Source organism: Amia ocellicauda, chromosome 1, assembly GCF_036373705.1.
Source record: "Amia ocellicauda isolate fAmiCal2 chromosome 1, fAmiCal2.hap1, whole genome shotgun sequence".
NCBI classification, from domain to species: Eukaryota; Metazoa; Chordata; class Actinopteri; order Amiiformes; family Amiidae; genus Amia; species Amia ocellicauda.
The window spans coordinates 54,727,996-54,753,480 of record NC_089850.1 but is presented as its reverse complement, the minus strand read 5'-3'; the positions used below and the strand labels follow the sequence as shown (position 1 = coordinate 54,753,480).

The following is a 25,485-nucleotide window of genomic DNA, read 5'->3' as shown; positions in this document are numbered from 1 at the left end:
CTTGTGTACGTGCCACAAAAATCACTGTCAGCAATGAAAAAACTAATTACAACGATTATAGTCACCAATGACATGTTAATCGTTTTCCCATGAAACCCCACTTGATGGATGGAAGAAGTTAATTAAACATGTTCGTTACAGAGATCTCCAGCTGTCAGCTCCCGAAATTGAAATCTTATACTTTTCTTAAAAAAAAAAAAAAAAAAAGGCCCACAGTAACTTGCGCTAAATACCTCAATCACCAGAGACTTGTTTGTCTGTAGAATAGGAGCAGTGTGTGTGCCTGAAAACTCGGATGGGGTGCAATTCTTGTATTCATGGGAATGGAAGAAACAGGAAGTTCATATTTTTATTCAGAAACAAACAAACAACCCCCCCCAAAATAAATATTTTTTTTATCCTAATCAAGAATTAAACTCCCTGGCTTTATTTTATAAGGTGAGTCCCTCTCGCAGCTTGAAGCACTTTTCTCTGTTTCGTGTACCTGTCAGAGCAGATGCTGCCTTCACTGAGGTTGTTTTTTATACCCTTATGTTTTTAACTTGTATGCATTTGTTAATTGCTCTGTTTATGCTGTCCCTCGGCCATGTCGGCATTTCAAATGGGAACTTGTTCACAATGCCCTTACCTGGGTTAAATAAAGGTTTGAATTTGAATAAATAAATAATTACAATTAACATAAATTAATGAATGAATGAATTTATATTAAATACAGTGAATTACAACTCCATTTGTGTGTTCTGCAGTAATTACGCATTGCATATTTCAGCCAGTTTTGACAACAAAAGCGCACAAATGCCAGAACCATACAGCACATTACCAAAAGTAATTGAATACTCTCGCATTTGCCAGCCATGGTTTGTTGGAGAGGTCATGGGCTGTGCAGAGGCTGGTAATTGTGAAAGACACCTTGACTGCCACTATGTATTGTGATATTTGACTCAGTATTGTACTGCAGGCATTGACTAATGTGTAATGCTGTAATGCCCCATACATTTACCAACACAATAGGCCTGCATGTCACTAAGCTGGGAGTGAAACACAGTGCTGATAGAAAAAGGTATTTCAGCCTCCTGATTCAGTACTGGCAGAGCAATTCTGGGATAAACTAGAACGCTGAAATGGGAAAAAGACTCGGAGGCCAATTTTCTTTCACAGTGCTAATAATTTCACTGCAGGAAGAAATGTCATTGCATTCCATCAGCCATCTATCATAGGGATTGTAACCTGCGCTCGTCCTGCTGGACAGAATGGTATAATTCTGGGATTATTCATTTACTTAAGATTTTATTTTTCCCATCTGTGCATTTTCTGAAATTCTGTGGCCCACCTGAGATTAGAACATTTTACACTTAGGGTAGGTAATCTAGTAATGTAAATGGCTTATAGTGAAAAGTCTCACTGCTGTGCACTGTCACAGTTCAACATACAGTTTCTGAATATTATTTGGGTGTCAGCTTCATAATTTGCCATATCTTTATTAACTGACGATTTGGATGGTTTAGAAAAATGCCACGATTGAAAACCCAAGTATAATTATTGTTTTCCCTGTATGAAGTGCAGACTGAGACCCAAACAATTCAATTCAAAAGCTTAATTATCAATTTTTCAGCTTCACTGGCTTACAATACAACAACACACAAAAAAAGTGTGTGTTTTGTGGCACACCCAACGTTTCATTCTGCCTGGAACTGATTGAAATGAAATCAGTGATTATAGTTGGTTTATTATAACATTTTTCCTTAATTATCTTATTTCGTCATGTGTGAGTTTTCAGAAAGTCCTTGGCACGCCTGTTCATTATCTGATGGTACACACATTTGCCAATGCACACCCCTTGTTTTCTTAGAATTGTTTCTTTTCTGCATTGTTCCTGTTACTCAAACCAAGCACACACCCAGAGTAATGTATGTGTTAATATTAAAGAGGGGTGTTGGCTTAACTAAGTGTTAAAGACTTAGCAACCAATCCCACCTTCATTTTTTCACAGTGTCAGGAACAGACGTTGTATGTGTTGTGAGTTGTCTGCAACTTGCACAGAATCCTGGGAGAAAATCACTCATGGATCTTTCTCCTTTCTCCATAAGGTGAACTTAAATGATTCTTTTCTGAAAGACTGTTTCAACCCAAAAGCCACGAATCATGAATTTTATGGCTGCAGTGTAACAATCACTGTTTTTTTGACAGACTGATGTGAAGTGGAATCTACCATAAAAGTTCCCATTTAATGTCTGTTGATATACCTTGTCTTTGCTGCATGCTGCTTTACAGAGAGATTGGGGGGGGGGGGTGCATAGCTTCTGTAAAACCATTTCAGATGGAACTCTTATCAGATTTTGTTTTAGCCACGGATTAATATAAATCCCACTTTGTAGGAGCTCAACGGCTCTTTCACCTTTTATTTAAAAGGCTGCTAAACTGCTTAGCACATTCACTTTTACAGCACAGGCCTATCCTCTTAATAAATACGACACGGCTGCTTACGGTTTTCCGCTTGATCTTTTTTTAGTCTCCTGTATGAAAAGAACAATGCAGAAGTAAATAAATAAATAACAACGGTCATGCAGTCTAAACCTTCTGGCTACAATATGACTGAGTGGTAAACTCACTGGCAGTGCTTCGCATCAAATCTGCTTACATCTTGAGTGTGTCCAATTTCACCTCGTCAACACAGGGAATAGAGGGACCCGCAGGATGTCAGTTTGGCAGGCAGAGCTGGAGCCGGAGCTGCACCTAGCAGGCCCACAACTGGCACTAGGAAGCAAAGCACTTCAGCGGCAACCTTAAGGTGAAACGGAGGTTCTACCTAATTTGGAAGGGTAGCAAAAGGGGATGTTTAGTTACTGTAGCAGTCAGGATATTCCCAGTATGTGTCAATGAAATATCCAGTTTCTTATCCTGTGCCTGTGGGAAACATATTCAACAAAATAAAAGCAATAAAATAATTACTTTTGTTGTGCGCCTTGTGTCACAGAAAGGATTTGTTCAAGAAGTAAGACATAAGTGCACATTAAACTTTTGCTCTGGGATGTAAGTTTATTCTGCAGAGCTTGCCGAGGCCCCACATGAGATATATCCAGTAAAGCCGTAGGAAAAGAAAGGAATTATTGAAGGAAGAAAAGTTTGCAAACAGTATCCTGGCAAGATGATATATGGCACTGTTGTCGGAGTGGTGGGTTCAAGGGAATTCGCGTGTAAGATGTGGGGAATTAGTACAACTCTTTGCAACTCTATTTTCCCAGATAACAGAATTGAGTTTGGTATAACAAAGCAAATGTTACTCTTCATGTGTTCAAATTGTACGTTTTGTCGCAAGCTTTTGACAAAATTGATTCTCTGATGTCTCTTGCGGTACTTTAGAGAAAATTGGACACTCCGCTTTAAACAGATGACAGTCTTCCAAGCTAGTCGTGGAGTGGCCAGGAATGAAAGTTTAATCTCTCGGACGCTGCTGGAGAAGAATCATTCGGAGGAATAATCGAAATGTCCATTGAGTCTATCTCTCATCCTGCTATTGCCCTCATTGTAGATTTATGTGGATGCTTTTGAAACGCAATTGTCTCAATTGTGTAATTCCATAGTGGCAGGGCTCACTAGAAATGGCTATCATTGCTAAATCGGTGCTGTTCCACTTTACCAACAGGAACAACTAACCATCCAAAAACCTGCTGGCCTGGTTCCACCTTCAAGAGAAAATGGTCTAAGCGCCTGTGTATTCTAGTATTCTTATACTGTGTTAAGAGTTGGTTCAGATTTGTCATGTTTAATTGTTGGCTACTTAGTTGTTATCCCTGTTTCAACTACCAACCGTTAGGATCTTTAAAAACAGTGATACGCGTCCGAATGCACACGCATACGGTGGATGGATTTCAAAGGGCCCCCGTGAGATAGTTTCAGGATGTTCGAGGCCCCGTCCTTCACGTCGTTGAGTATAATGACACTGACCTCCTGGACCCCGCTGTACCAGAGCTGGCACCCCTAGCTGACGTTCAAAAGGATGAAGCCACAGATGCCCTGAGATGCGAGCTCCCCTGGTTTCTTCGCTGGAACCTTTCTGTCGAACTGCCTGTTGCACATGCCCTCGGGCTAGGCAGCAGCCCTGGTCACGCTACGATCCCCAGCTCACGTGAGCCTCATTGTCATTCTTCCAGAGCTGCACGCCAAGAATTATTACACGGCATTACAAACCGCATTAGCCTTCGCGACACGGGGAGATGGAAAACACGAAAACAAAAGCGCGTCTCTCCCATCACTCGGTGCGTGTTCGGAGGCCCCAAAGGTTAATAACTTCCGATGAATAATGAGACACTTAATGACCCCTCAGGTTGGGGGGGGGAAGGTGGGGGCGATCTGTGGACATCTGCGCACTGCTGGCCAAAAACCTGGCGATGAGGTTGAGCAGATCGCGCAGGAGACAGCCGCCCCGCTTCAGAGAGCCAGGCGATGCCAGCCGCCTGCCCTCACGGCACTTCCCAAGAGCCTACAGACGATCTCATGGTCAATTTATCCTGTTCTGCTATTTGGCTGTTTTTCCAGCTATGGCGTCATTTGTCCCCGCCGCCCACATCTGCTGCTGTGTTTTGCTCTGCAGCCCAGATGCAGATGGTGTGTGCCAGGGATCGTGAACGATGGGCGATGCTCCGTCAGGCTACCAGGGTCATTGACTCGACTTTTACTGCCTTGTCTTGGAAGGACGGTGTCTTCCCAATATTGATTCTGTAATTTAGGAATAAATCCATCGATAAATACATTCATAAAATAGGTATGCTTTGTGTTTACCATTCAGAGGAAGAGCCTGATGGCTTTTTTTGTTTATTTGTTTCCAGTAGGATGCCCTTGGAATAAATTGGTTATGCTTTATGTTGGTTCCATACATATATGTATATAAAATCATCATCATCAGCCTATATCGATCCACTGCGCAATGAAGGCCTCCCCAAGGCTTCCACCTACCCCCATATATAGATATAAATGGATAGATATCACTATTTCACTTGTCTTGCATTTATTTTTTTCATGAAGGAAGCAGCTTATTAAATTACATAAATGAATATAACAGCAGTAAAACAGAATGTGAATTTTAAAAGATTAAAGAGAAAGAACAGAACATCATTGATGATTAGAGAAGATTACACATGATTTGAATTAGGTTTTTAGTTTTCCTTTACGTTTAGGGAGGTGTTGGACTGAACAAACTTATTAACTGAAGTAAAGTACAGTACAGCTTACACATGAGTCCTTGTATGGGAAGTGCTGTCACTTTGAGCTTCAGACGGGGCTTCATTTGTTATTAACTGCTGAGGTCAATAGCAATACATGCTTAGCAACCAAACTAAGCCAATGTCCTTTTGTGTCCCTACTGAAGAAATAGCTTTGTGTCAGGTCTACCAAATCTTTGAGCTGATTTAAATTAAACAATAAAGAAAGCCCTCGTTTGAAAGTTACTGTCATATTGGCTGAAAAATGTAAGATTAAACACGATCTTATAACTGCACAACCAAAGTGTGTGACATTCAAATTGAGTCGTCTATTACTGCTCCACACTTTGTTATTGCAGTGATGTGGGTCTGCTTTAACTAATTTGAACACTTCTTGTTTGGGAATTGCTTGCCACAGGAAAATCAAGTGATGACTACGATATTAGGTTCCCCATCTCAGGAAAAAAACAAATCTGACAGCCAAGTTGTACATTATGAATAATGATTTTATTTTATCTGTCGCAAAGAAACCCAACGGGGATTGGGTTTAAAGTCTTATGTACAGCTTATTAACAGAACACAGCATGTTACATATCTCAAAGAGTCAATCTGGTCGAGACTACTTACATACAATTGAACCTGGTTTTGAAGTTTAAACAACAGCCTTTCATTTTAGAAAATGAATGTGTGCAGAAAAGATTGTATCTTATTTTGGTTTGGCATACTAATCTCTTTCATTTGTACTTATTGTATTAAAAATACATACATACCCCACTCTAAAAGTGGATTCTTTTAAAGAATTCTTCATCTGATTTCCATTTCTTCTATGGAATTGACAAACTTTTATTTTAGTTCATATGGCATCAATACTTGCACAAATGTAAACTTTATACTTTTTTTTCCTGATAAATATCTTTAGCTCCTCTGTATGTTCTTGCTGTAGGTTGCGGATACCAAATATTTGAGCTGCCTTAAATAAAAATACTAAATTCCCACTTTTGTAACATGCATGCAAAACATATGTGTACTCATGTATTGGTTGAACATATCAAAATCTAGTGCATCGTATCCAAATGTGATTCCAGTCATACTGCAAACCATGTCAACTTCCTGGAACAGGCATTCTCAAGTTTGCTTATGCTCTTACAGCAGATACACTTTACCAATGTTTATGTCTTTACCCATACTTTTCTTTTAAATAATTGAAGCTATTGGACTGCACTACGTTGCATCTGCAACACTGTATTGCTATCTCTGATAGCTGCCTTTATTACTGAGTCCACCTCTTTTATTTATGATGGCAGTGGACTATTCATTACTCTGGTCAGTCAATAAATGTCAATAAATGTATGGGGTCGAGTAAACAAGCATTTAGACTCACTCACATGCGCAATGTTGAATGAATTAAAGATGGCAGGCCACCAAAATAGTTCTTGGTGGTGTCTACAGTGAGGGGAAAAAAGTATTTGATCCCCTATCAATCAGCAAGATTTCTGGCTCCCAGGTGTCTTTTATACAGGTAACGAGCTGAGATTAGGAGCACTCTCTTAAAGGGAGTGCTCCTAATCTCAGCTCGTTACCTGTATAAAAGACACCTGTCCACAGAAGCAATCAATCAATCAGATTCCAAACTCTCCACCATGGCCAAGACCAAAGAGCTGTCCAAGGATGTCAGGGACAAGATTGTAGACCTACACAAGGCTGGAATGGGCTACAAGACCATCGCCAAGCAGCTTGGTGAGAAGGTGACAACAGTTGGTGCGATTATTCGCAAATGGAAGAAATGCAAAATAACTGTCAGTCTCCCTCGGTCTGGGGCTCCATGCAAGATCTCACCTCGTGGAGTTTCAATGATCATGAGAACGGTGAGGAATCAGCCCAGAACTACATGGGAGGATCTTGTTAATGATCTCAAGGCAGCTGGGACCATAGTCACCAAGAAAACAATTGGTAACACACTACGCCGTGAAGGACTGAAATCCTGCAGCGCCAGCAAAGTCCCCCTGCTCAAGAAAGCACATGTACAGGCCCGTCTGAAGTTTGCCAACATCTGAATGATTCAGAGGAGAACTGGGTGAAAGTGTTGTGGTCAGATGAAACCAAAATCGAGCTCTTTGGTATCAACTTAACTCGCCTTGTTTGGAGGAGGAGGAATGACCCCAAGAACACCATCCCCACCGTCAAACATGGAGGTGGAAACATTATGCTTTGGGGGTGTTTTTCTGTTAAGGGGACAGGACAACTGCACTGCATCAAAGAGATGAAGGACGGGGCCATGTACCGTCAAATCTTGGGTGAGAACCTCCTTCCCTCAGCCAGGGCATTGAAAATGGGTCGTGGATGGGTATTCCAGCATGACAATGACCCAAAACACACAGCTAAGGCAACAAAGAAGCACATTAAGGTCCTGGAGTGGCCTAGCCAGTCTCCAGACCTTATTCCCACAGAAAATCTGTGGAGGGAGCTGAAGGTTCGAGTTGCCAAACGTCAGCCTCGAAACCTTAATGACTTAGAGAGGATCTGCAAAGAGGAGTGGGACAAAATCCCTCCTGAGATGTGTGCAAACCTGGTACCCAACTACAAGAAACGTCTGACCTCTGTGATTGCCAACGAGGGTTTTGTCACCAAGTACTAAGTCGAAGTGGTCAAATACTTATTTCCCTCATTAACATGCAAATCAATTTATAACTTTTTTGAAATGCGTTTTTCTGGATTTTTTTGTTGTTATTGTGTCTCTCACTGTTAAAATACACCTACCATTAAAATTATAGACTGATCATTTCTTTGTCAGTAGGCAAATGATCAAATACTTTTTTCCCCTCACTGTAGTCACTTCACCCCTCGCCACAACGGCATAGAAACAAATAACAAGGTTGCACTTACATTTTACTTTCCTTTTACATTTACAGCAATATACAGCATCAGTTTACGAAGCAATTTAAGTGTTAGATCTTAATCGTTTTGTCAATTATTTTTTACTTATCTGTACAATGTCATATTAAGTAGGAACAGAGTAACCTGAAGGGAACCAGTTGTTTGAAATCTACAATGAACTCTGCTGTAACCATCTCTAATTCATGACGACGTTACGCTTTTCCCAACACAGCCAATTCTTGCACTTAAGCAAAGGAGACTGGCGGAAGCTTCTGTTTATTAGGGGTGAAAAAGCAAAAGAAAGCATGTATTTGTGTTTGAGTAATGTCAAATGAGGTCGGCTTCAAAGGCACGTCTGAGGAATCTTGAGTGGTTATATCCTAGTCGTTATGCATCATTGCTCTCTGTAGGGAGTCTTCCTTTCAGCCAATGCACAATCCATCAGAAACATGTTGTGGAGAATGCATGGCGTCTTATAATGATGATGCTTTACTCCTTCCATAAACATGTAAAAAAAAGGTATTGCTTGTTCAATTGGTCTTACGGCTCAAGGCACAGCATTGCAAGAAAGGGCTTCTGTCCGGGTACTGACTATGGTATGCCAGCTGAGATTAATAATATGATGGGGTTTTGAAGAGAAAAACATTTTCTTCTCTTTCTGAAAATAATTGTAAAGGGCTTAAAGTTGCAAATCCAGCAAGCGACAAACAATCGCACGGAAAAGAGTAATAAAACGTTGAGACAAATGCAAGATCTAGGTTTTGAAATACGCACTTCACAGTCATTTTTTCGGTTAGGTTTTTACTTTGGGCTTTTGTTGAGTTATCCATTTATTATGATTGTATTATTATGTATTTTTCTTCTAAGCAAGAAATGCAGTAAAGGTTTGTTTTGCTGTGCGTGTCTTTGAAGTGTAAAAGAAATGTCACAAAATACAGTGCAGGCTTACATTTCATCCATTATTTAGATCACTCAGTCACCAGCTAATTAGCAATTCTAAAATCTATTGTTTTGGGGTTGAAATTAACGTGTCATATGTGCTATTAATGCATGGAGGAATCTGTCAGACAAATCAAGCGGCACATTTCAGCTGTTTAAAATACTCAAGTGTTTAAAAGATCAAGTCTGTCTTTCTCTGTGACTTGCAAGGAGACTTGCAATTTAGCTTTAATTTACTCTGCACAATCACTTCTATATGGCTTTAGTAACAATATTTATGATTTCTGAAACCTTATAAGTCTGACACAAAATTAAGCAATGTCACAATAAACCTTTTATCCTAGCGTAGTTCCTACACAGATGTTTACCATATTCTTTATATATTTGTAAACAGATCTCATATGCTTCGATTTAAATGAAAAAAATGCTCTTGAAAGTAACACAAATACTCATATCATTAAATTATGAGTTTTTTGTCCTCCAGAAGGGCCAGACTGCTTTTGCAATTACCACTACTGGCCGAAGCTGACTTGAATGATTCTCAGTGTGTCATGATTTCACGAGAAAGATGACACAGCTCGAGTCCAAGAGAGTTGTGAGGAGGGATGGGAGTCAGGCGGGGAGACCTGGTCCGATCTATTATAGGGTCACCTCCAGGATGCCGTAGGAAATGTAGGCTTCTAAATAAAGCCGTCGCTATTTCTGGCGGGGTGGTTCTTCTTTACCGCGATTATGATGGCCTTTATTAGCTTGTGGAACTGTGCTCCTTTAAATCAAAAGGACTTCAGGTGTCACGCACGCATTTGAACTCTTATTTTAGCAGCGTTACTAATGGAGCCCCGCTGTAGCAAAGGCACAATCTGCCTTTTCATGTTTTCTGATGACTCATCCTCAGTGTCACTCCGACTGGAAAAACAGGAGTGACAGGAGCACGGGGGCAATCAATTAAAAGCACTTGCAGTGACCCTGCTCTTTTTCCCTGCCTCTTATAGCCAATTTTCTCTAAATTTTTCAGTCAGTCTTGCATGCTTTCCCTTGCGATCCCAACTTGACTTAATTCATTTCAAATAAAAGGCTAAATCCCAGTCGCTTTGTACAGAAGGCCAGCTCACCTCAAAAGCAGTCTAAAAGTAAACATTCGGTGACATTTTTATGGCACCTGCTGGGAGAATAGAAAGAGATCTCTGTGTTGCTTTAGTCGAGTGCTGGTTACCATGTCATATCAACTAGAGACGGAGCATCTTTCACTCTGCCAACACGATGTACAGACTTCGAGGACGCTGAAACTTCCTCCGGTGGTTCATCAAGAAACATATTCGCAGAGGGAATGTATCATCTTTGAGTAGAGAGAGCGGAGACGGGAACACACTGGACATGGCCTGCAGCTTTAAAAAATATTCTGTGGGCAGCCAGTTTGTGCACATAGAATTACATCAAGGGAAAGAAGAAAAATAGTATGAGGCTCAAGGGCATATGTCTGTCTTGTTGATAAGTTAATACAATTTCATAACACTTAACAAGCCTATTCGGAAGTGACCTTAGAACAGAGGGGGTTTTAATCGGTGGGTTTGATTTGATTTAATGTTCGTGTCAACAACGCTTTTAAACCGCCCGTATTCTGTACACAAGGGCATCGAGATCACACGGGCTGCTCATTTCTAATCAGCTAATCAGACCATTGTAGTAATTCCCATATTTCAACATGGTACATGGTGTGTGTGTGTGTGTTTGTGTGTATGTGTGTGTGTTTGTGCATTATTTTTCGTCTGTAAGGTTTTTATTGCCTTGCAAGAAGCTGGCATCGCACTCTGAATACAGATGCTTTCACAGGCCTTTTAACATCCCGTGCACATTTGATTCTTGCATCCCTTCGCGCCTATCCCCTTTATAAGGTACCACACGGTTTGTTTGGGCAGCAAGGAAAGGTTTAATTGGTAGGTAGAGTGTCGCTGCAATAATCCAATTCTCATTAATCGTCCGCCACGAGGGCCAGGGGGGAGCGGTGCGGCGGCTAATCTGCAGAGTTAATGCGGGACCTCGAGTGAGTCATTGCGCAGGCATGGCCGGCGACTCTCATAACAATACCTAATTTTTATTACTGGATCTCTTCCTTCTGGTTCGTGATGTGAGTGTCGGGACTGATTAATTTCCAGGGAGAGAGAGGCCACTCTCGCTAACAGAAAAGAGAGAGCATGGCAGGAGGCGAGGGGAAGCTCTCCTCGAGCCCACAGATGACCAACCCTGGCGATGAGCTTCAATAATCAAGCAAAATTTACAGTTTAACTCAAACGATCCATTTTCTTAATGGTTCAATTACATTATTTTGAGATGATCTGGAAAGACAACTGCTGCCCTCCGGGAGTACGGCTCGCCCTTCCATCCCTTAATTAAACAAATGTTTGCTAAACCAGTAAGCAAAAAAAGGAGACGCCAACTTACATTCGTCAGACGTCTTTACAAACTGATGATTAATGGTGACCTACAAACCCTGCTGGATGGTAGCTTTCCAAGATCAGGGCTGGCCAGCTTTAAACAGCACAGATATGCCACAGAAGTGTTCATTTGCCTTAACAGCCTGCAGTGCAAAAAAGTCTATGGATGGGTAATCTTATGAATTTGCATCCACATGCTAAAAAAGCAAGCAAGTCATGGCCGCTTTAATGTGAATACAATCTGGCCGACTGGCTGTCAAGGCACTTTTCCAAGGTGGGGCTGCCACTTCCCTGTGAGGTTTAGCAATACGCTCATGAAATAGAGTGTATAGGGGTGGATTTGAATGATTACTCTTTAATTAACTTAAGTAATTGCAGTGCTTGAGTGATCAGAGAGCACCCACCCACCCACCCACGCATTTGTGCATACAGTGTGCCGGAAACAGTCTGAAGGGAGGCCACAGTAGTAAGAGTGATCTATGTTCTTAATCTTGTTCTGAAGCTCCAGAGCAGTTGAAAGTAGAACAGACTTGTATGTAGACAGCATGTAAATATATAATTCAAGTGGCGTCTTTTTTTGATATTATATTGGTTTATTTATTTTAGTGAAACTACAGCTTTAATTTGATCAGATCTACCTGCTGGGGGAAAGAAATTGGTGCAAAACCATCTCAAACTGCCGTGGACGCTATAAAAAAAAATGTTTTTAAAGGAAAAGGATTTGCTTATTTTTGTTGCGCCATGCTTTTAAAGAAAAGATCACTTTTTTGGAGGCTCACAGCTGCTGGAGTTGAGGTGGGAAGGTAACAGCTAGCGATGGCAATGTTTTATTAGTGCTCTGGTACCGAGTGAAAGAGGCATTCGGGGAGTGTGTGAGCTCATCTCCCTCGAGGCTGCAGATAAACCATGCCCACTGGGATTAGCAGGGAGATGTGATTAAGGCTTTTTTGGGGGGGGGCGCTTGGTTTGGGAACTGTATGGAAAACAAAAATCTATTCTTTCTTCTTTTCTCCTTCCCTCTGCTCTGACTGAACTAAAGCAATGCAAACCGAAAGAGCTGATGCGTTCCTTACAACTCGGAATGTTTAACAAACCGAATGAAATCAATAACCCATTTTCGGATCGATGTTTCCTCAAACGATGCCATCTGTAGATGTGCCTGAAAACTGTCTGGGGGGAATGTATGGAGATCTGGCGGGGCGGCGTTAAATCGGCGGAGCGCACAATGGCACTGTGGCATGGTGATGAATTAGCATGTACCAGCGGTAAATTAATGAGGTCCAGACGATGCAGCCTCATTTGAATGTGCTGCACCGGGGAATAGTGTGGTGGCAGAGCTTCAACAGACCCATAAAGAGCTCCAGGGTGTTGTGCTCCACCAATCCAAAAGGGAGCTGAGTAAACAGCACCGGAGGTTACAGTCAGTAATAAGGTAGCAGAGAAAACTGCCGAGAGAATTTTGCTTGATCATTTATAAAATTGGAAAATCTGTACGTTCTGTGTATTGGTGCGTCTATACATTCATAAGCTGAGCAGTCAGTATTTAAAATACCCAAGGAAGGCATTTTAATGTCCCACAATCAAAGCTGTTTCAGATCCCCAGATCCCTCTTCAGAACATTGCATTGAATTGTAATCTGATGTGTGTCCTTCAGTGGAAAATGTCAATATTTTGAAGAGTATTTTTCCTATAGCTCAGACACAAACCCACTGGCATCGTTAAAATCCCCCTCTCAAGCATTTACACATTTTATAATATTGATCTTATAAGATTTCCTGAAAGCAATAACCTGTTTTCTGAGGAATCCATCCAACTTTTAGATTTGTATAAAGTTTTTCTCTTTACGAGGTATGTGTTAAAATGCATAAATGCCAATCCAATCAATAATTTCTGTGTTCCAGGCTTCTTCATTCTCCAAATACTTATTTATTGAATGAAATAATAACAATATTTGTGGTTTAGTCATGATTAATGTCAATCTGATGATCAGTTTCCCCTTTAAATCAGTTTCAGTCTGGTCTTAAGTATCTGTCACTGCTAGGGTAAGTTTTATAATTAGCTGGTAACCGATATTCCAGCCACTGAGTTTGTTTCATTGGAGGGTGTAGATTTAATTTGCACATTATAAATCACATTGCCCAACCATTGGAATTCACCCATACTCTCCGCTGGGCCTAATATCTTTCATATGACTACTCACAGAATATACAAATAAGCTGTCCCTCTTTCCCAGGTGCAGATGAAGCCTTGTTTCTGTTCTTCAAATTCCTACAGTGTTTGTATTTGGACGGCAAATAGACAGAAACCATTGACAGAAAATATACAATTTGAACAGCTGTGTACAAAGCGACAGCACCCAGAGACTACTGAATTGTATACTAAAGGTTGGACACATCTTGAAAATGGCGGATGATGAATAACACAGCCTTATACTGCCTGCGATTCTGTGTCATGGCACTGAAACCCACGCCTGATCCAACTGCCCCTGTGCTCACTTTCAGATACAGCCGTTCCATTACAGTTGCTCTAAATAAAAAATTCTCCCAGAAAGAATCTCATCTTTCAATCCTGGATTGTGTGCCGTATTTAAACAAATATTTTGGCTCACTACTCCTCTTATTATTTTGAAAAAACAGACCAATCCAATGGGCTGTCATGGGAATTTAATCCTTTTGCTTCTTATGTTTTGCCATGCCTTATGCCATTCCAGCAATGCGTGCTGAATTCAGTAATTTAAATAGCCGTATTACCACTTTTCGCCTGTGTGACTAACCTCTTTTCTTCACTGAGCCGAGTCTCCAGCAGCAGTCTAGTTTTAATTATTTGTTCCCCACAGTAATGAAATTTAAAACAAGGGGAAAAAAAATCTGAATAAACCGCAGTCACTTCATTGCATTTGTGCAGTCCATGCCGGAGGTAAGAGTTTGTTGGTAAGATGTGTAAGATTAAAGGCCTCAAAAACCATGTACAGTCTCAACAGATTGTTCTTTCTGAACATATACATCTTTACACCTTCAGATGTAGAGCTGAAATTTAAGGACAATTCAGATCATCCAAAGCAGTCTAACAGAAGAGCAGGGTGTTTAATGGAAGGAGACGGGGAAAGTTCATGACAGTATGGACACAATGAATGAGATGACGGTGATTTGGAATTGACGTCAAGTCTCCCTGGCTTCCTGACAAGGTCAAATTAAAAACAAAGATGCGGTAGGGCTGATGTCTTCGGTAGCCTTGACGGCTGCTCAAAATCCCCGATATGCGAGGGCACTGGCCCCTGAGCTGACGTGACATAGACCATGCAGCAATGTAAAATAAATCAAATGTATATAGCAAGAGACAATTCTGCCATCGATATTCCGTTTTGGCAAACACGACCCTGTTAACTGGCATTCGGCAGCGCTTTTCTTCTTACCAGAACTGCTTTGAGAGTAGAAATCAACTTCTTGGTGCAGTGTGACCTTTGCTGTTAACATTTCTTGGCCGATTCACTCGCAGACTGTTGATTACAACGTTGTCTGAGCCGTGGAAAACATCGTTAATCTCTGCCTTATTGCAAGATTGAAATAAGAGATTAAAGCCTGATCTGCCCCAGAGGAAAGATGCGAAAGTGGGAACCTTAAATTCTTGTGCCATGGCCCTGTTTGCATCCTCGTTACCATAAAGGCTTTTCAGATGCCCTTGCGGGGGCACCTCTTTGTAGTCTCTCCTCTGCAGCATGTTGGGCGGGAGATGACCTGGAATTGAACGGCTTGTCTGGGTTTAGTGGGGAGGTGTAATCGAGATCTCACCATCCCAGCTCTTAACCAGAGGCTGTGTGTCTTGTTCTCCTATCTGACGCACATGAGTGAAGCCCTCATTAGGCCGGCCCCGTCCTTTTAGAGCCGCTTCCCTTCCCCCATGTTGGCCCCCGGCTCCGGGGAATGGCACCATTTCACAAGCCAAATTGCTCGCCCTCCAACACGCGGTAATAAGTGTGAAAACCGTGGCTGGAAATAGCCCGCTGCCATCCTCATTCTTTATAATACATCTACTGCTCCCCTCACCGGCCCCTCCACCTCACTGGCCCCCAAATCACACAGAGGACCCTGGCAAAGGCGGCAGGGATACACAGAACGATGAACACAATGTGCTGACATCTGACAGGGCCAAGCTACCCATAATGAAGACAGAATCTCACCGGCCGTCTGCTGTAATTATGTAAGGATGCGGCACTTTAAGAGATGGGAAGCATTTGCCTTATAATGATGTGTGACCTTAAACTGAAGACACTCTTTCAAGCACGAACTCTTCTTTTATTGCTTTTTGATTTGTTCTACTACTACTTCTACTACTATATATTCCAGGAACTTCCCCATCACTTTTTGTTGTTGTGGTTTGCATTTGGCTCATATTTGGTTTTTTTTCTTTGTTTTATTAGCACATTAGGTTTTGCATGCTGCAGTGTGCCATAGCTCAGTTTCCAGGGCAACACAGCTGGAGGGTACCATTTTGGCACTTTATGAGGGCAATAAGGTCCCCTTCAATACAGATGGGATGGCCCAGGGTTATATGAATAGGGACAGCACTGCATTCTGGAGAGTGGAGGTTACGGGGCGTGATTAAATGGTTAAATTGCAGGAGTGGATAAGGTTGTACTTGGAGGCTTGGGTGCTATAGGAATGCATAACTAGGGCATGCAGTCTGTCAGAAAGCACTCGGAGCTGACCTGTGGCTTGATGTGTGGCTCCTTCTTAACTAGGGTTGCCAGGTCTAAATTAAAGATGTCTGTTGTTGGAAACGCGAGTCTGCATCTCAGTCTCTCGAGGACCCCACGGCCACTAGAATATTTATTCTTTTTTTTTTTTTTTTACCATAACCGAAGTATTGCCAGCCATATTAATAATGCACCTGGCAACCTCTATCACTGAGAATCATCTCTACTGACTAGGACGCCCCGTCCTCCCAAACCCCAACATTAAATAAAATATTAGCAAACAACGAAGACATTCAGTTTCATCCCCAAGTTTATAGATCCTGCATCCAAAACAGTATTGCGCTTGCTCTCTCTGCATCTATCTACCTACCCATCAGTCTGTCTTTTAACACAATACCTAGAAAGATAAATCTTTCTGTAGATGCAGAGACAACAATATTAATGTTACACTAATGAATGTTTCTTTGATCTTCTCCCTGGAGCGCAGTGTGTCTTGTAATGTGATTCCTATAATGACATCATATATAAATATAATTAAAAGAATATGATCTCTTCAATTACAAGCATCTTTTTACATTTTGAACATTTCTTCCTGTGTTGGCTGGATGTCTATTCTTTGACGATTATTAAACATTGTTTTTCATAGCAGGAATAGTAGTCGGTTCAGACATAATAGCCACATTGCAGTTTCTGGACGACCTTAATTAGAATAACAGCTAAGTTTTAATAGCCCCATAACAACATGATAAGTATCAATTGCTACATTTATCGAATGTAATTTAGGCATTACTGTCCATACTCAGTATTACAGTTTTTTACTCTGAAAATTAATCCGGTTTTTGAAGTAGAATATTGCTTGTTCACTTTGGAAATCTGAAATGAAAGGCGCGTTGTGATTAAATTTAAGGTCCTTCAGGTTCAGTTTTAGCTGTGGTACTCGTTTTAACTGTTAATTAAAGCCAGAAGCAAAAAAAAAAGAAAGAAAAAAAGAAAAGCTGTGAGAGTAGATCTTGTTAATTTTTATTACTTTTGAAATCAAATCAATTTTCTTTTCATTGGTTGTATTTACTTCATGTTTTATTTTTTATTTGATTTTACGCAGTGCGCTTAGGCACGCACTCCTTGGGGAGTCAAAACGGGAGCAATCCCAAGGTCTGCCTATTTAATAAAAACAAACGGAAACCTGTTTGACGAACGCAGTTTCATTTTTAATTATTTCATGTTACATTAGTCTCCCTGCAGTGTGCAATAAAACACACCAAACAATACTTGGAGTTTTTGCCAATGTTATGATACGACTGAGCATTGCAAGTAAATGTATCTGCTTGATAATGCAATTCCTGACTTGCCATTTGCCACTTGGTGTTTTGGCACAATGTTTGTCTTGGTTTCAGTGAAGTAACACAGCCATTGTGAATGGGATACAAGTGTTTCCTACAACTAATTAGAGCTGCCCTAATACACTATTATATTCTCTTCACAATGGTTACACTTGGACTAATTAATTCAAATGATGCTGGGTTTATGGGCTATGATTCTGTGTACGTCAGTGCCATATTAACATATAATGATTAAATCCTGGACCAAATAGGACAACATGCTTTAGCCTCTATCTTTTTCAAATAAACATGGTGGTTAACTGCTGATTTGGCCTCCCTGAAGTGTGTCTTTCATGCAAGGCTCAAACCCGCATCATTTGAGTGCAGCTTTATTCTGCAGTTACACCAGATCTCTCTGTAAAACAATCATTTTCAGTGGCTGATTTTCTCATTAGCTTCCTCTTTTATGTTGTTCGCTGTGCGTTCCTTTGCAATAAAAGCCCAATTTTAGAGAAATATTGTACAGTTGATTATTGTGAGAAACTCACCTGTTTTCTTTTACTGTTTTTCTTTGCAAGCCAAAATCTTATCCTGCATTTGTTGGAAGTGGAATTGCTCAAGTGTCCAACCAACATAAAAGCAAGACGAGATTTGGCTTGCTCTTGTCTTAATCAGAGACGGTCTGTAAAAGTATTCAATCACTGTATGTTCTCTTATTGAATAAAGTAGTTGGAAGATTTCTGGAGCAATAAGAACATCCTATGAAAAACCAAATACAACAAAAACAAAACTTGTTTTAACTGGGCTGCTTTGACTAAGTCCAATGAGAGAGAGAGAGAGAGAGAGAGAGAGAGAGAGAGAGAGAGTGTGTGTGTCTGGATTCAATCAATAAGTAGATAAAGGTAAAAGTAGAGTTGATATGTGGGATGAATTGCCTACAAGCCTAGGTTCTTAAGTTTAGTCCCAATCAAAGAAAATATCGAAAGTGTAAAGTTACATCAGAGATCTTCTTAATTAACATACACTAAGGTCAACCTACCCATAAATCGCAAATTATAACCTTGTACACGATCGCGTCTTGATTTTTAAGTAGATAGATAGAGTAGATAGAGGCTTCTCACCATAATTTAAACTGCCATAGGATATAGGGTTGTACTTTGCTGTTGGAAAGTGTGTGTGTGTTTATTTGCTTGTGCAGTCTAGCTCAGTGGATTCCCAGACGGCAGTGTAAAGTACCTTGCTTAAGACTACACCTGGGCTTCAACCGAAGACCCTCTTCTCATTAGTCCAGAGCCCTAAATGCTACTTTCACATGACTAAACTGATTAGGATTTCATTCAAGTAGCATTTCTGATTGGTCAATCAACATGACGGTTTTGGGAAAAGACAGATTTTGAATGATTTATGTATTATTCTGTATCCCAGTCTCATGGATGTTCTGTGATGATGGTCCAGTGAGCTGCCAGTCCCATGACGTGCTCCCAGGTAACTGAGGTGGCCTCTCCGTCTCTATTACTAAGACCTTTTCTAAAGAATAGCTTAAAGAATCATTCGGTGAAATGAGATTTACACTCTGTGACTTTATTGTTTTTAAAGGTCAACAGCTTGTTATCTCATAATATCCTTCTCCATTCATCGTGCTCATTGTGCTGGGGAATACCTGCAGTGGATAAGGCTGACAGACAAAACTGTTGGTAAAAAGTATTTGTAATATGAGTGTGTGAAATATAGAGTGCTTTCCGCAGAGTATCTGTTGATTATTTATTTGTCTTGCAGTGAAAGCCTCTTGGACTTGAAGACTTGAGTAACGAGAGATCTATTTTAAGAGGAAGGATTTATGAGAGTGGTATCTGTTAAAATTAGGTCCTTTTCATGTTATTGTTGGATTGACTCCTGTTACCTAATGCATGGTTTTCTTTAAAAATGATCTAACTGACTCATGTTAGTAAAATGACAGATGGATTTGCTGCATCGCACTATGGAAGGAATCTGCGTTAAATTATGACATAATTTACTACTTAAAATGCCCAGGATGATGGGATTGCTGCATTGGGCAAACTCACAAGTTTTATAGGTAAAGCTGAGGACAGTAGACACCTTTATGAGCTGCTTTATACACCATTTCAGTTTGATAGTTTTCATGAGGAAAATGATAGATTTTGATGTGTAATCTGTACTCTAGCTAGCCACTGCCCAGATGATATTGTATGTCATACGATCTTCATGAGAAGATGTGAAGAGTACAGAGCTCATATATGGGTGAGATCGCAGGTTGAGATACTTTTCCAAGCAAGGAAGATGAATTTCTCCAAGAATGCTGAAAGTACCTTGTAGTTATTCAAGACGGAAAACAGGAGATACTTCTTCATACAGAGAGTCGTCACAATCTGAACAAACTCCCCAGCGATGTGGTAGAAGCTCAAAATTTGGGAACATTTAAAAATAGACTGGATAGGATCCTTGGATCACTCAGTTATTAATGGACACCAAACGAGCACAATGGGTCGAATGGCCTCCTCTCTCTTGTAAACTTTCTTATGTTCTTATCACTGTGTTGTGAAAAAGGCATTGGATGTTACTTCCTTATAGAAATAGAAATAGAAAACAATACTTTTTTTTGGCACTACCACTTCTTCTCTGATAAACTATTATTTAGCGATGCAAGTGGAAGAACAAGATGTATGACATGAAAATTGGATTTAAGGAGGCTTACTGTTCTGAGGGACACTAAGCCCTGTAGCTCTCCCGGTGTTTTTCCTCTGTGGCGTGTAGAGACAGACCTGCTCTGATCTGTGTCTCAGGCACACCTGTGTCTCAGGCACACCTCTGAAGAGCTGATCAGCTGGACCAAAATGAGTGACAAGCTTGCTGCAACAAACTTGAGCGGTCCCTTGACATGGGAGGGAATTCAGCTCTTATAAGGAAGGAGGTGATTCTGTTCCAGACTAGGCTCAAGTTCATGAAGACAAAAGTATAGGAAAGCAGCTGCCGAGCTGTCCCAGCCCCTGCCCGGAGAATGACGCTGATCAGTGCCCGTGCGCCCCGTGGACACCCATGACCCGCGTTGCTGGCTTGGCAGGAACGACTGCCATCAGGATACGCGGTGCTGAACTCGCCGCCTGGCTCACATGCGGTTCAGATCTTTTGGGGGAAGAATGCAGCAGCTCTTAATCTCTAACAAGGCGGGGGCCCTGCTCAACAGAAGCAGAAGTGATATGACAGACTCCACCCTGCCAGCTGCCCCCTTCTCCACTGTACCCTCAGCGCAGAGAAAGTATAAATAAAAGTCGGCATAATGAGATTATGCAAAATGGATGCCAAAGACGATTAATACAATGACATGACACCCATGTCAGGAAAAACCTCTTTTCTTTCATTCTTTCTTTTTTTTTTTATTATTCTGCCCACGGCAGAGGCAGGGTACATATGACATTGGAGCTGTGCCCTGACTGAATTGGAGGTTTGCACAGCAGGATAGCGTTTGGCATCCTAATTGAAACTGGGTTGGCCACTCAGCTTCAACGGACTGAGATCTAGCAGCTTCACAGATGCCACTCTGTGAGGTGAATCTGCGTCCGGAAGGGCTGTCTCTTACACTCAGTGAATGATGCCTGTGTTTGTATGCGCTTTGACATGGAGACAGCTGTATTTTCTTTGTTGCAAAGTGTGCCCAAAAGCATTTCAGTCTCCCTGAGGTGTGTAACTAATGAAGCCATAACTTTGAACGTGGAAATGCCCTCAGAGTTGTCAGGGTGTTTTACTGTAACTAATATCTCTTTCTGAAATTTGTATACTGTCTGGGCGTATGTACAATCGACATTTTCAAAAAATTTGGTTTCAAACCCATTGAAGTTGACGAGAAGATGTGCACAAAATGACAACCAATAAATCTAAGTAGACTTCTAAACACTGGGGAAACACTAATGTATCTCAGATAGTGGACACTCACACTATAAATGTTCTTAAGATTATTGCCCCAATATCAGAATCTACCAGATGGGGACCGGACAAATTAATAACGTAACCAAAATAGTCGGGAAAGAACAGCAGTATACTAGAAGAAATGCTATACAGCTAATATTCCGCAGTTGTCTGTAGAGCACAATGCTTTCATCAATCAGAACCATGATCTACTGACACATGGTGTAAGCAAAACATATATATGGCCTTGCTCTGATGCGTATTTGAGGTGATTAAGATGAAAATGAATGCTCTATTGAATGCTGTGAGGAGGGAAAGTGCAATATGTTGAATATTACTACTCAATACTCTCCCCTCTTCTGTGTTAAAGCTTTTCTAATGCTCTTTAAAACTCCTACTGCCATCAGCTATGACAAAAGACAGATGATTCTTGAATCAAAAGGTTCTGAACATGCTCTCTAGTAATAGGAATGCATCATTAAGAAAACATTGTGCTATAGAAGGGGTACACACACACTTTCACTTTTTCTCTCTATTTAATTTATAGCTTGAACGGTGCCTGGGTGACAGTCTCTATAAACCATGCAACCAAATATTTACTTAGGGCTGATCAATTTTCTAGTCCACTCTAACCCTACGCCATGCGACTTGGCCATCAAATAACTGCTTACTTGTCATCGCTGTCAAAGCTCTTAGCGCAGGGATTGCTGCATGGGAATTTAATGACTGCGGACTGCATTTCAAGAATTGATCACCTTAATCAACACTCACAGCGCAGCTTCGGAGTACAGATACAATAGATCAGAGATCACGTCCAAGATGTCATATTGTTATAGGTTAATTTTCGAAAACCTGAATGAGACGGTCACAAGCCACATGCAAAAAGGGAATTGTAAAATTTGGCATCACAGGCTTTGTACTCCGCTGTGTAAAGAATCCTTTGCTTTTAAGTGCCTGGTCTACCTGAGAAACATCATCAGTGCAAATATTGGCTTCACTGTATGTTTGATGAATGGAACAATCTGTTGTGGAAAAGATTACACAAATATGCCATGCTGAAGACCAACACTGGCTATATCACCACCGAGCAACTGTAGTTTATGCTAGCCCTCACTCTCATTCATGTGAATCAGAGAAGATTAAATAATGTAAGAAGAACAAGCAGTATTGCAGCTGGATGAGGGCTTTTGAAGCTTTTATTTTCATTTGCTCTGGCATCAATAGACCAAGGGGTTCAGTAAAAGAACTTCATTAAAACCTATATACTTTTTAACAGCGTCTGTATTTCCATAAGAATGTGCCTTGCCTCAATTTACTGTTGTTTTATTAAAAGAGAGAAACAATATTGGAGCTGTTAGGTATTCAATTTGTTGCAATTAAGCGCCAGGCTGTCAAAAGCACTTGGAGAAAGCTCAAGGATACGTATACAAACATTATGTTCACTTGCCTTGATTGTTCGTTCTCTCCACGAAATTGAATTTCAACCAAATGAAGTATGTTTGTGTTAGCTTCTGTGTTTTCCAGCAATTAATATAAAACAAACAAGCAGCCAGATGTGAGAACATTGGATATATAAATCGTATTATGGCAAATACAATTACAAACCACAGTTCTTCCAACAGTTTTACTTGTGTACCTTGGCGCAGTAAATTATGGAATGTGCAATGTTTTAACAAGGATTTTGATATTGCTCTGACATAATATTCCGTGTTATGGTTTAATTATCTGCCTGGCTTTGGTATGGTTTTACACAGTCGTTTTGCAGTACATCCCATTAAAGTTTCCCAGAAACTACGTACAAAAAGGTACATCAAACAACAGTGATTAAAGACAGAATCCACTTTTGGATGTCTCTACACTCGTATGCCTTCTTGGTTAGAATCTCTAGGCGGTGAAAGATTGTAGTTTCTGCGGTGCCACATTATGGAGGCAAGGTTGACAGTTCGGTAGGGCTGGATACCCCTACTTCGACACGTTGCACAGCCCTGTCACCCGTAGAAAATGCAGGAAGGAAAACTAAATCCATATTTACAAACGAAGTGTTTTTCCATGCTCAGACACCCACTTATCAGCCCAATGCAATGTCCTAGACCTGTTTAATTACACAGAAAAGCATCCCTCATAATAGCTTTAGAATAATGCCCCAGGGCAGAAAACACACTTTAATTTAGTGATTTATAAGATGAGCTGTGGAATTGAGCAAGATTAATGTTCATCTGCAATCTGAAATATTTTTGTATTAATACGAGAGGGGTCTGACTCATTAATCTTGTCATGGGCTCAATAATTAGCACATTCCCTAAAGTTGCCTCTTCTGCTTTTGCTGGGCTTTCATTGGCGCTGTTTTCGTAGTGTAAAATTATTAAGATTCTTTATTTTTTCTTTTCCTTCATCATGTCATGTCATGTGGAATGTTTTCTTGGCACTGAGCTCCTAATGAGCTTGCATTTACTAACACACAGGGCTTATCTGTGGGAGAGGCAACATAGCTGGGCCATCCACTAGCACATAGGAAAGAAGTACTTCACAGCGACTTCTGAATGCACTTGTTAAAGGCAAGGACGGGGCCAGGCAGCCGCCAGTCCTGCCACAGCGGCAAGCTACGCATAAAGGTCCTTCCAGCCAGTCATCAAGCCCGTTGTCTTGCGATTAAAATTTTATGGGAGCAGACTGCTGCACAAGTTACCAGATGAGAAGTTTATTCTGCTCTGATAGCTGAACATTTATTACTGAAAGACTGTTTCGCTTGAAATAAAAATGAGGTGCCCACATTAACTTCTCTCTCCTCTCGCTCTCTCTCTGGGCATCCCCATTGCCAGCACGTTTGTATATGCAGTTGGACGCTGACTGTGCTGAGAGTTCACCATGCATATGTCCCCTCCATTTTAAACACAGCCAGCCTGTTTAGAAAGCTTATCAAAATTGAAAGACAATGTGTGTGTGTGTGTGTTACAAGTGCAACTACTTTTTTTTTGTGTCCATTCTCATAAACTCCTGACACATATACTGCCCTGGATAGATTTATAGACCCACTACCCCTATCACAGGGTAACTTGTGGAAATGCCAGTCCTTGTATTTCCCCACCCTATGTTTTTTTTTTTTATAGTTAAAACCCAGTACAAGAGACAGCACACCTATCTGACAGGAACACCTTGTGTCTTCCTCCCTCCAGACAGCTGGGAGAGATCTGTAACGCACCCATCGCTTCTCTCCGCCGGCTGCTCGAATAACGCTGTGCCTCTTTGTAAGATGTGTGGATGTAGGACAAAGATACGCATCTCTCCCCACTGTTCTTATGCTACCCTACACTCGCATGAATGCAGATCCTGTATAATTACACTTGGGGAATGTATAGTTGCAGGCACAGTATAGTGTATTTCCTGTGCAAGAACCTGCCAGTATATAAAACAGCCTCCATCCATGCAGAATAAAAATAATAAAATTGCTTACCTTACTTGGAGACTCTGAGTAGTCTGCTATTCCCACCACATGCAGCGTGAGGACTCCCATTCATTCCCAAACCCTGATTTCTTCTTCTTCTTCTCTCCTCTTTGAGAAACAGTGGCAGCTTTCAAAGCATCCCTTTATTTTATCCCAGTGGCAGCTGATAGCCGTATTCAGGTCCCAGGCTTGGACCAAAGCAGGAGCAGTGGACAGATTTTCTTCTCAGCTTATTTCATTCTCTCTTCGCACTTGCACAGGTTCATGTACATGGCTTATAGGAAAAGAGGAGAAAAAAGGGGAAGGAGCATTATTCTATCCCTCCTCTGCCTTTTCTTCTGTTGTCTTTTATTTCCCCTCTCACCACCCTGGCTGTGGCTGTGTTGAGCTCAAGCAGGCTGTCGTAACGGGGGGAAAAGGACACCAAGCGTGGAGACACATCTGTGAATGTGTTTATATGTGAATAAAGTAGCCTCTTGGCAAAAACAGAGCCCACCCCCCTTATAGACATGGGCTTGCTAATGGCTCGTACCACTAATGTACAGCAGGGTGGGCAGCAGGGGGGGATGGAGACGGAGAGGGAGAGAGCGAGAGAGGAGGAAAGGAAGAGGGAGACTGTGTGTGTGTCTGAGCGAGCACCGCTAGATTCTCCCACTGTATGCGTTTT

At 41.2% G+C, this 25,485-nt stretch overlaps 1 protein-coding gene across 1 annotated transcript in view; it reads right to left on the bottom strand.

Annotated features, from left to right (window-relative positions):
* Nucleotides 1–25,252, bottom strand: part of b3gat1b (beta-1,3-glucuronyltransferase 1 (glucuronosyltransferase P) b) — a 78,237-nt gene extending 52,985 nt beyond the window's left edge. Inside the window, exon 1 of the mRNA XM_066709467.1 lies at nt 24,828–25,252. The gene's annotated coding sequence lies outside the window, so the exon portion shown is untranslated. The remainder of the gene's footprint in view (nt 1–24,827) is intronic.
* Between the last annotated feature and the right edge of the window lie 233 nt (nt 25,253–25,485).